Raw genomic sequence first — 13,047 nt, 5'->3', positions numbered from 1 at the left:
TGACGAAATAAAGATTGTGAATGCGGCAGTTAGTTAAAACTAAACTATTCTGAGAAATCGGATGTGGGAAGAGAGTACCAGGAGTTCATGAGTATGTATTGAATTCACATTCTTAAAGATGTTTGTCTCGGTCGAATGATCGTGTTATCTCTTTCTATGAGGAATTTATTGCCCATAAAGAAATGCGAGATACTGGCTGATGAAAAATTCATAATCACAGAGCAAAAAAAACATAGCGTTTCTATTTCGAATCGTCTTGATACAATCACAGCGTGGTATGATTAAGATTTTTTTAGTCATTTATTTCTGTTGAATGTTTTTTTTTCTCTGTCAATTTTTGTTTGATTGTGAATTCTCGATAGTGTCTGTAACTTTCTTAAAGCGAATTAAATAAATGTAATCAGGAATAAAAGTATCAAATCACGTGAAATAAGGAAACAACTATAATTACGTAGTTTCTAATGCAGTGAAGCAGGATTGCTGTAGCCCTTAACTTGATTGAATTAAACTCTCGGGTACAATCAACGTTTTTGTGCAGTTGGCAACCCTAGGACTAATTCAATCTGGGAAGGTTCAGTTGGGACGTTTTGCAAGGTTTGGACAGAACTCGTTTTAATCCGATGCAGTAAATGCTCTCGTTTCCACGGAGTTCATCGCCTCTTTGTTAATGATAAGATTTTCCTGAAGTTGAGTCTGTTTATATACCCGCTTTAGGGTAAATATACTGCGAAGGTTTGTGGTAATAGTAAAATTACGAAGGTTAAAAAGACATGACATGTATACAGCACAACAATAGCAAGTTATACGAACAGAACATTTAATTTAAAAAGATACAATACCGGCCGAAAAAAATATTTCTAAAGTTTTATTAAATGAAAAAAAAAACACTCGCGCGGGAGTCCTGATGTTTGTAAATTGTCCACGTTATAACACGTTACTAAATGTTACCTATAATAATTTTGCCAATTCTATTGTTACAATATTTAGTCTGTCGTGTGTTTGTGCGTGACACGTACGAGCAGTGAGCTTCGCCAAATGTCCGGCAAATGGCTGATGTGACATTATGCACACGTCCTTACTAAACATTCGTCGTATATCACGCACGTACACACATTATATTATTAAAAACAGGCCTTATATTTAGGAAAATACACATTCATTGATCGTATAGATAAGAAGCAATTTATTTGATACCAAAAAAATTTACTAAAATCAAAAATTACTAATCTAAAATGTAATAAGACATAATTATGACGATGAGTATTATACGAATATCAACTTAAATAATAATCGCAACTAACAACAAAGCAACTATATGTGTAGAAACACCTGTCTATGACATCTGACAGGAGTTATGACATGACCATACTAGATGGCAACACAGACAGCAACCTGGACAGCTGAGCGAACGCATAATAATAAAAAAATCTAATATGATTAATATTATATTATTTAATTAGATGAATTGATTAAATTAACTAACCACACATCACTATGATGATGATTACATAATATTTTAAAATTATAATGCATGTAATTAACGAATCTCCATTACTAATAAAAGTTATAAGTTACATCATAAAATTGGCGCTAAAATAAATGTGTAAATCAAAATGTAAATTTTCCCGCCATTAGCGCGCATATACGTGACAGAAGTCTTTTTATTCTGTCTGTTGCGGGCGCACGCAGATTATCTGTGGCCAATGAATAATTCACACAATTAAATCCCAAGGTTTCATGTTAATGAACTACTGACTGTCCGTCTGTAGCACAATCATTATGTAACCGTATCGATTAACGATTTATTAATTGCTACAATTAACGATAAATCTAAATACATATTTTAGTTATTATTCAAACATTATCAACCCGTTATAGTTTTATTTTGAATGAGATTATAATAAACTTGAAAATTAAAAGACAAATTAAAAATATTCAATAATAAAATCCTTTTAAAATGTTAAAGTTTACGTCTTAGCTATACACGAACTATTGTCGTTTAGTTGATATCGATATTTTTTTTTCTATCGAATCGGTAGATTAAATGGCAATGGTCATTATAATTCAATCGTTTTTATAATAATAAACAAAATAAATAAGTGAAGGGACCGGTCTGTTTGATGAAATAATACTATGACGTATAACTCGAGATATCGATTGGCAATTACAAGTTCAAGGCCCAACCGCTGCGTAGTGTATTGCCAGCGGAAAAAAATTGTATCGATTACCAATGTTGCCAACAAAAAATGTCCTTTTGTTAACAATATTATAAACGCGGCGAATTATTATCAAATTGACAAGCGTAAAATAGAACAGGCTTGACATCAGATTTGGTTTATTTACTGAAGGTCAATGAGATTCGTATACTATATAGTAAATTCAAAATACAAATGTATTTATGAATTTATAAATTGTATCATCTATGTTTTTTTTTCACTCGTGACTTTGAATAGGCTCCGAACCCATCAGTGGGGACATATAGTGCGCTGATGATGATGATGCTTCTATAGAAAATGTACAGTCAAAGAATTAAATTCTATTTCCACTTAGGATAGTACTATAAAACGTATGTTGCTATTACAAATTGACCTAATTGAATTGTGAACGTCAAATAACATTTTAATGAAATGGGCAGGAAAAAATGTCCTCGACTGTACAAGCATAAAGGTTGAAAGGCGTTGACTTCACTGTTCAAATATGGTTCGAACTATAATTCGTAGTGGCACGGGGTTAGTGCACTGCATGCCCGCGGGTTCGCCGGGGTTGTCGCCCGGCACAACGTGTTGTTGACCGAAGGGACTATCGATATCGTACATGAATCCTGACACATCCTTAAACTATATTTGGCATTGATTGATACAGTGTTATGTATCGCATCGTGTGAACAGACATACGAATAGTATGTATGTTGTGTCATACACAGTTTTTTCATAACATGTACGTCTTTTTCTATGATTTCAATTTGATGATAACATTTTTGAGTTTGTTTATTATCACATCATGTTTTATTAGGCTACTAACAATTACCAGTACGTAAATGTAATAAGGTTGTAACGGTGGAGACGATTTATGTGAGATATACTGTGGGCTATTCTAAAAGCGTCGACATTTGTATTCCGTTTGCAACCACGCGCATCCATCGCAGGCTATTGATGTGAATACATTGCGCACTGCCAACTTGTGATGCATTGAATCGAGTTCAGAGCCATCAATGTAAGTCAAACTTGGATTAGCCTTAAATTTTATTGCTGAATATATTGTCTGATCTCAAACGTCAGTGTTAGTAATTGCTGACAATAAAATCTAAACCTAGTTACTATGCTGTTTTCAAAAGCTTTTAATACTTGTATTAAATTGTAGATTGTTCTGCATAGTCAAGTACCAACAAACATCAATCACGCTATAATATGAAAAAAAATTAACTACACCTTTATATATACGCCATAAAAATCTTTACTTTGTATCGTCCAGCGTACGAATGGGACATATCAAAGGAAAATCTATTTTATTTCAACAATAAATAATGTTATAGCAGCAGGTGCGGTCTTCAGTACCGTTGTTATATACGCGATGTTTTGTTGGCCGCGATAATTCGAGGGTCTTTGCCTTTAGAATAGTGACTAAACAGAGCGAAGATGAGAGATAAGATCTTGGTGTATTGTTTGCATTCAAACACTAAAGAGATTCAAAGTAACTTTGGATAAGTATTAGCCGCATCGTGTTTATTGCAATACTCTGCCTACCTCAGCTATTTGAACTACTACTATTAAATTTACTTATTACCTAGTAATTTAATTATCGTTAAGCTATGATTATTAATGCAAGAAGACAAAGAAACTAACATGAGTAACTCTACCCGCAAAGGTACCTATTACCTTTGCAGCTGAGTGAACAATGAGCTGGTTGCTTTGTCTGATGTTGCTTATTGGCGATTAAGAGAAATATGCCAAGGTCCGGCCAGCCGACACCGCACTAAGCACCTTCGTTATAACACGGATTTCTGTAGCTCAAGGCTTGCTTACTATCGAAAATGTAAGCCCTTTCAACATTTTACTGATTATAAAAAATGTTTTTATTATAACAGTAGCCAAGTATTTTTTTACTCCCCATTTGATATGCGATATAAACGCTTTGACAGTCGTAATAATTATTAAGAATATTATCATATGAAAAGCACAATCACAAGTGTGAAAAGATCCAAAACTCATCCCGGATGTTAAGCGTTATCCCGTCTAGACTAACCCTTCCCGTCTAGACGACTTAATGCCTACACAACTTAGACGCTTAAACAACAAAAGTTAGTTGTTTACATTGATTTAGCAGTAATCAGACACAGTTTGTGTAATCTCTTAAAATGTCATAAATAACTTCTGATAACAGCAGAATTTAAAAACACATACGTTAATTACAATTAATGTGTTGAAAGGAGTAATCAAATTAAAGCAAACAATGACGACACTGGATCTCCGAATAGCTGCAACATGCAACCAGTGTGAACGAACTTTAAATGTATATTATCCTGAGACAAACAATGAACCAGCTTCCAAATAAGTACCATCCAGAGTGCAATACAATGAAACGAAACTGACTGAACGTCTGTTGAAATATTTCACTAGTATCACGAATTTCTATTTCAATTTCATCTACGAATTTTCAAGTATCTGATATACAGTATCGAGAAATTCTCAAGTAATGATAAATTCAACTGAATTTTCGAGCAAAAAAAACACATGTGACTTTAAACAAACAACCTTCCGTGAATCACACCAAAAACATACTGTTTTATAAATAACTTTATCGTTTTCAAACAAGCAATGGATTTTCATAAAAGACGTGAAACAAATGAAGTATATAAAAATGTTGCTAGGCATAAAACGACTAAATTATTGCCATTTGAATTCTCGATAGTAGAAACACGAATAGTGTACGTAATAGAAAATCAATACAAAAGTGCTTCAACGATGAATACTTTAACAGAAAAGTAGAGGTGGGGCGGTTTCTGTAGTCGCAAGTTTAAATGGCTCGGAGGAAACCACTTTGTAAAATGAATTGGAAACTATCGAGACAGACGACTTAGTGGCGGGGGAAATTGAAGATTTTGGTAGCAGACAGTAACAGAGTAGAGGTGCAGCTGAAGTTTAATGCACGCAAGTCTAGACGTCTGAAGGGGAATTTATTATAGTTACAGGATTATGGTAAATAATGTCTGCATATAAATGTGAACGTTTATAATGTGGTAGAAGTATTGGTCTTCGGAAACGATTTACCTGCGACTGAGATTGTTTCTTTACACAGAGAATTCTTTGGAAATATTTCAAGACAAAGACGTGCAGATCAATGTTGTATATACGTGTATAATTGTGTTTATGATTCAGCGAAATGAAATAAAGTGCTTTGTAATGTACACACATATGAAATTAATAGAATAATGCAATATTAACTTCTATATTGTTATTTGTACAGTGTGGATAAATTGAGATAATAGCAAAATATTGTCGATAATACTTTGCTATTTGAAAATTTTTAGAGGAAATTCACAAATCAACAAACAAAAGTATTTATTTAAATTTTACTTGTGTATGATAATTCAGTACCTTGTATCAAAATAAATGATTTTAGATAAACATTTATCATAAAAACGTTATGACTCACATTAAACTGCGCAGTTTCGAGATTGAATAAAGAAGTGTAAGGATTCATAGGACAAAGGGCTTCAGTAGCACATAAATGTTTTGTTAAGCCATTTTGGAGTGCAGCCAAACTACCGACTTCGATCTTTAAATACCTTTAGAACTGGTGAATAAGTCGTATTCAGTTCAGAACTGTAACGGTAACAATGACGAGACTCGAGGACCGTTATGGTGTTAATGCAGTAGACGTAGGGTTGCCACTACGACTTTACGACCATAATTTCCTGACTTTACGACCATAATTTTCAGATGAGAGTGATGTAAAACACTGGACTTCAATTTTTTCGTCAGCTAAGGTTCAACATTATTCGTCGTTTGTTTTCGCTGCCAGTGTTCAAGTCTACGTTTATTGATTTGTCAGCCCTAGTCTTATGATGCAATCACGTGACTAGATGTCATATAAATGTCAAAAACAAGACATTTGGTACAACTGTTCGTAGTTAACTAATTGAATTTTGTTTGTTTGTCAGTTATTGTTGTTTATAGTGGTCAAATGTTAGTTAACCAAATTTAACATTTACTTCGTTCATCAAACTATTTTTATACATTATTAATTACAATTCTTTAGCGCAAATGACGTGCTTACGGTACAAAGTCAAGTGTCAGAATGAATAGTGAGGGGACACAAACGTCGACAGTTTAGTAAGGTTATAGTTGAGTCAATACACTGGCTCAATTACGGATTTTCTTCCTAACAGTATATAACTTAAGGGTTGGTAATATTCTAATTGGCAGGAACAGACACTATAGAAATTGATCAAAACTCTCGAGAACTTTCCGTAACAACGACTCGATTTATTCAAGCTTTTCTGTGTTTTTTAAACACTGAAATATATACGTTTGTTTTAGATTTTTAGAAATAAGTTCGCAGTGGAAAAATATTTAATTACATTGTGTATAGTTTTTATAGTTGAATTAATTTGCTGCCAGGTTTCCATTGCCAATATACCTGGACACAAAACATATTATATCTATTGCATATATAATGAAAAGGATATGTAATATATTTTTGTTGAACCACAGTTACACGTTCTTAGTTACTTTGTTATTATGTTAATATTGTATTTGTGTTGATACTCGAGCGTGTACAAATGTTCAGTTCAATCGCATTAACATTGTTTTGTTACAGTAAATGTTTATTTTTCCATAGCGTTTATTGCGCAGTATTTTAGTTTTCTCGACCGCTTCCCGGCCAGCCGATGCTATTTTTATATTTTAGCTTTTTTGCAACATTTTTTTTCTGGCTGGTCGATAGGAGATAGAGGAGTTTTGTTGGTTAACCGCTATCCGAATTTGGTCCAAAAACAATTAATAAATATTCATAGGTTTTCATAAAAAAATGTACAGTTAACCTAACAAAAAACAGTTGCAAGTTTCGTAATAATGAATTTAATATAATGAGTCTTATTGATATATTTAATGAATAAATCGTAATACAAAATATAAACTGCACGGCAATATAACGCTATATTCGGTCCGCTCGTAAAACCTGAGGCAACTTTAATTTTTATAGCTTTTGGTAATGTCGGAAAACGGAGCGATGGAGTTAATTGCTGGGGTTTGAACCCACTACACGACCTGATTGTATCAAGATTGCAAGCAAAAGATTTAAAGATAAAAAACCAGGCTGCAATTACAACGTTTAAGGTTAGGTTTCATAAGGAATTAATAATAATAATGTATCAATAATTTGACTTTCAATTTATTCTCATATTATTTGTTGCACCAATTACTATGTATATTACAGCAAATTTCAAGCATTAGGATTTCGTTTTCTTATATGTACTATCATCAAATAAATACTCAACTTTCACTGCGTCGCAGTTGAGACCTTCGCAGTGGCGCTGTGTTCGCGAAATTTCTCGAAATGCGGTCGCAAACTGGTTCCTACAAAAACCAGAGCTTGCTCCGTCTGCACCCTGCTGTCGCTATGCACTGACATTTTGACTTTGGATGTGTGGCAAGCGGCAACAGACGATGCACAATGATACGAATTAGAGAATCAATACTTGCTAGCTCTTTATTCATCGTAATTTTACTCTCGTCCTTTTCACTCTTGTAAATTTCAAAAGAGACAGAAAACGAAGTGAAACTTAAATCATCTGTAATATCTTTCATACATGAATTCGTTACATGGATATCGCGACTGTACCGAGCGAACCAAATATTAAGTTCTATGGTCAAAGTACAGTCATGTACACTAACGTATGTACTAAAGATAAGGAGAGGAGTGAGTTACCAGTTGGTGGCTGTTGCACCACTCCATATCAGTCGCTTCTCGACGTAACTGTACTTGCGTACAGTTACGCTGAAAACTCGTTTATCCAGCGGCTGCGAGCGTTGCATAACAGATCGACTTTCACTCGGCCGCCAAGAGGCGGGACTCTGATACAAACAAACAATATGCACCATTCTGAGTTCCCACTGCCGAAATATTAGATCAAAAACATATTGTCATCCCGCTCTTTCTATTTGAAAAAATAGAGACAATAGAATGTTCTAATACAAGTGTTTCGACCGATGATTCTCGTCGTGAATAATAACACAATTTTGTAAAGAGAACAGTTTCTAAGAAGGATGGAGGCAAATAATATCTTATGCTGTCTTTGTTCATTTTAAGACACCTTTTCGTTCTAAGAACAAAGAAAACAAGTATAGAAGATTTACAAAATCTTTCTATGAATCGCTATTTACTCGATTGGGGCTATACTTTTATCAAAAGAATAAGTAACACATTTTAGTATTGAATGAAGTAATAAACACGACGTAATTAATTTAACGCTTTTTTTTTACAAGTAATGGAAAAACACAATTTACTTTTGATATTCTTAAACATTTTAAACAATACAATGTTCTCGAACAAAATGAACAATTAATTTTATCGTATTGTTAATTATATTCTAGAGAATTATGTTAAAAACATAATATATTATATTACACGGCAATAAAATTACACAATTTTGTATATAGATTAAAAGATTTAATTTGGAAGATATAGTTACTTACTGGATATAATTTGAGTCCGGAATGTGAAAAGCGAATAGTAATTATGTCTATACTAGCTGTCGACAGCGACTCCGTACGCGAGGAATTAAAAAAAAAATCTTAATTACTAGACTGTGTTCTTTCAGACTATTTTCTACATCTGTGCCAAATTTCATTGACATCCGTTGAGCCGTTCCGGAGATACCATCAAACAAACATCCATCGGTCCATCTAAACATTTGCATTTATTGTATTAGTCAAATTTACACATGAACCGGAGTGTATAACCAAGTGTTTGGTATAATTAATTTAAATTTATCATACCAAACACTTGGTTTTCCGTAAAGTCACGCCAAGTCGAGCGCTTCATTATGGCGTGTACCGTTGTTATACTGAATGTGGGTCGAGTGCGCAAAAACGAGAAGACATACGTGATGTGTGCTGTATTACCGTTATCTACCACCTACAGGCGAAGCATTCGTTAATATTGATGCTGTTACAATCAGCAACAAGCGTCAACTATCGACTGTCGATAGCCAACCAACACTAATCTTTATAACATATCATTCATCATTATGTTCAGCCTCAATTCGTCCATTGCTGAATACATAACTTACTATCTGGTTTTTCGTGGTCTAGCTATAGTTTTATTATTATAAGAATTACCAACGTAAAGCATTTCCCGGCAAACATCGACAGCTGTTCTCAATAAAGGTCTGAACATCAAACCTAGATAGTTAGTTATAATATTTAAGTTTTGACATGAAACAGAATATACCGTAATACGTGCCAACATAACAGTACCGTGCTCTTTACAACGTCGCATTTCTCATTATTGGCCTGCGGTGTCGTGAGATTTGCACTTTCACCTAACACAAGAGGCACAGGCTCATGCCGATTGTTAGCCTAATCTTAAGATGTCACACTTTCTAGTACTTTGAAGCCTTGTGACACATTTTTTTTTCATATGAGTAAATGTTTTTTTAGTGTTTAGGCAATGATAACCCTCGGTCACAGTTTCGCCGGGACGACGCGTTATAAAGCGCTTGAAAACCTTGGAATTATAAACAATTCAAATTCAACGCTTATTTGATATAATTGTTTAATTTAATATACCCAATGTATTAATCCTATTTTTCTTTAGTTTATTCTGAGTCTACATTTTGACTATTAAAAATCTTGGGTAAACCATATCTATGTATAAATTGCTTTTGTCTAAGTTAAAAATATTTTGGTATTCATTTTAATGGAGGTCGAAAATTAATCGCAATAAAATGAGTAACTGCATTTATTTTTAGCTATCCATAAGTGTTGTGAACTTGAATGATTTATGAAGTGTCGATAGCTGCAATAAGGTCTTTGCTTGTTCATCACATTATAATTCGTATATTGCAGCAATAATTTTTTATTTATCTTTGTAGATTTTTCTTTACGAGATAAAACGTAATTTATTGTAATATGTATTAAAAACAGTTAACTTTGTAGAGGTATTATATTGTTAATACCATTGTTAAGAAGTAATATTTCCATTCAATGTTTATAAAAGTCCTTTCCTGCTGCACTCATTCGTTCCGATTTAAGACGTAGTTATTCCGACTATAGAATATAAGCTTCTTCATAACTGTAGTATAACTTTCATACGTATTCTATTAGTAACTAAATATTGGCAATTCTCACGATTGAAAAGGAAATCTTACCTTCTAACAAAACGGAGACGTAATTTTCGCCGATGACAACGCAACAGATTAGCGATCCAAAACACTCTCTTCACAATTTATTTGGTAAATATAAACAGTACTATAGTAGATATAATAAAAAAGCACTGAATTAATTACAGTTAAGCACGGTGACACAAAATTCGCGAGTTGTATGCACGATTCAGAGTTAACACACGTCCGTATCGCACGGCGTTAGATCGCAAACAGAGGAGCTGCGCGCTTGTCAACAAACAAAGAGGGCTTGCGTGCGCAGGCGCAGCGCAGCGCACACACGCCCGTGTCAATGAACGTGTAAACAGAGTTCGCTATACGCAGACCTACGGACCTACGCTCGCTGAAGTAAATAGCCAAGCGCATACTACGCATATTGTGCTTGTTTTGATTTAGAAACACGCTCGGTTGTACGCAAATATCCGACATCCGAACAAATAGCCAATAATCTGTAAATTGTAATCCCCATTCTACATAACTGCGTATCTTTCAAAGTATTCCGAACGACGTAATAATTTTAGATTGTTTTTTCAATAATCAAATCTCCTTTCGACCTTGAAGGTGATATGTAGAAATACGAAGAATGTAGCATTTCAATGTAACATTTCAGTAAAAACATTTTCAGGGTCATTACAACGTAGTTACGTGAATTATAATTGTTTACAATTGTTCATTCACTACATTCAAGAATAGAAATGTTGTCGGTGGAACTTTGTAGCAATGTTATATTTTCAATTTTCGCTTTCATTTTTACTGCAAGTTAGAGGTTAGAATCTTCAAAGCAACCACGTAAGTAAGGACACAATCATTCATCAATACTCCAACACGTTTTTCTTATTTTTATAGACGCAATAGACACAATAACTGCGAAGAAGTATAATAGTTCAAACACTGTGTCATAACACACTCACACATGTCAGCAGGCATCAAAACAATAACAAGGCTGTTATCTTATCGTATGTTATCGTGCGCGGACGATACCAGACCTAACATCGTACAGCGTGAGAAACAAAGACTGTACACAGTCAGAGAATTAAATTCACTTTCCATCTAAAATCGAATATCGCACAGAATATTGTACCAATAAAACAAATTCTCAGCCTAATTCTTTGTTTTAATCGCCGTTTTATAGAAGTAGGAAGGAAAATATGCCTTTAGTTGTACATATCAATCAACAACGCAATAACCTCTTTACTTAAAATCCCACTATCTTAGTTATAAACACACACACTCCTATACAGATAATAAAGTATCCACGCGTACGGAGTTACACACATACAAAACTAAAGTGCTTTCCATCAAAACCTTTGTCAAATTTAATTGTTCTTGAAAACATAAAATCATGCAAGAGGAAGATGTATTTTAAAAAGCGGAACGGCTGAAAGGTCAAACGTCCCGTTTTAAAACTTGGCAACTCTTCTACCCCGCCTGCTTTGGCCCCGAACTTGAAATTGTGTGAGGAAATACCTAACATAATTATGACACATGTTAATGACATTACTACGGGGTAACTATTACTTCGAATATCAACATTAAAAAATCATCTCTTATTTCCTTAAAAACAAAATATATAGCATTTAACTGGACTAAAATTTGTGCTTTGATCATGATATATGGTAGTTGAATAAGTTTGAACTAGAGGATACCTACTTTGGTATCCTCTAGGTCAAACTTAAACTTGATCGTCGGTAAAATCTACATATATCCCCGCATATAAATCGTTTGACGTACTCGAGACGCGAATGTCTCTCACCTTCAAATTCTTATCTGCTTTGTTTATGCAACTCCGCAGCGAAAAGAGTAATTTAAGATATTTTCTATGTACTTACGTCATTTGTTTTGCTTTGAACTTGCGCATGGTGGTCCATTTTACAAAGGCAAATTGAACTTTGCGCTAATGGTATAGAGTTGAAATTTGTTTGACAAATGTATAAGGTGACATTTTAATAGGATAAATACACAAATAGTATGAAAATAGACGACACGAAGTACGTTTATAAAGCATAAAATGTCCACACAAGTCTAAACTTTAATCAAATAACAATAAAAGCCTGTTTGGTATATTCATTTTTAATTAAGAGAGAGTGTTACTGATGAAACACTCAACAGCTGATGCTGCGAGCTCTGTAGAAAATGCTAAAAGATATAATTTTAATGTCATTGTATTGAGGACTATCCGAGGATCTGCGAGCATTGTGGTGACAGTAGCGTGGCCTCTCCTCGGACATCGCTCCGTGTCGCAAGAAACGATTGATTCGATCAGCACACTGCATGACTGATCGATTCAGTAGATTCGACATTAATAAATCGAAATGTTGCCTTCTTTATGTTTCACCTTCCGAAGAAACGTCATAGGAAATTATTAATATGGTATATTTAAACTAACCACACTTCGTTTAACTTGAACAATCATCTGTAGTAAAAAATTAAAAATAAAACTATAAGCTTGTAAAATTCATTTCAAAGAACTATGAATTTTAATCTTACAGGTTTGTGTATTCCTTTGTAATTTTCATAAAACTTTTATTAAAATACAAGGAAAACAATTTTCTCAAAACTAAAGCGTAGTATCTACATCAGCTATTCCAAAAGTGATCCAGGTGCTTCCGATGGGTTTCACAGAAGACTCGTCATGGTCTACAAAGTTTGCGAAACATTTAAGG

This window comes from Papilio xuthus, unplaced genomic scaffold, assembly GCF_000836235.2.
Source record: "Papilio xuthus unplaced genomic scaffold, Pxut_1.1 DF824888.1, whole genome shotgun sequence".
Taxonomy (NCBI): Eukaryota; Metazoa; Arthropoda; class Insecta; order Lepidoptera; family Papilionidae; genus Papilio; species Papilio xuthus.
Note: the sequence above shows the minus strand (reverse complement) of the source record.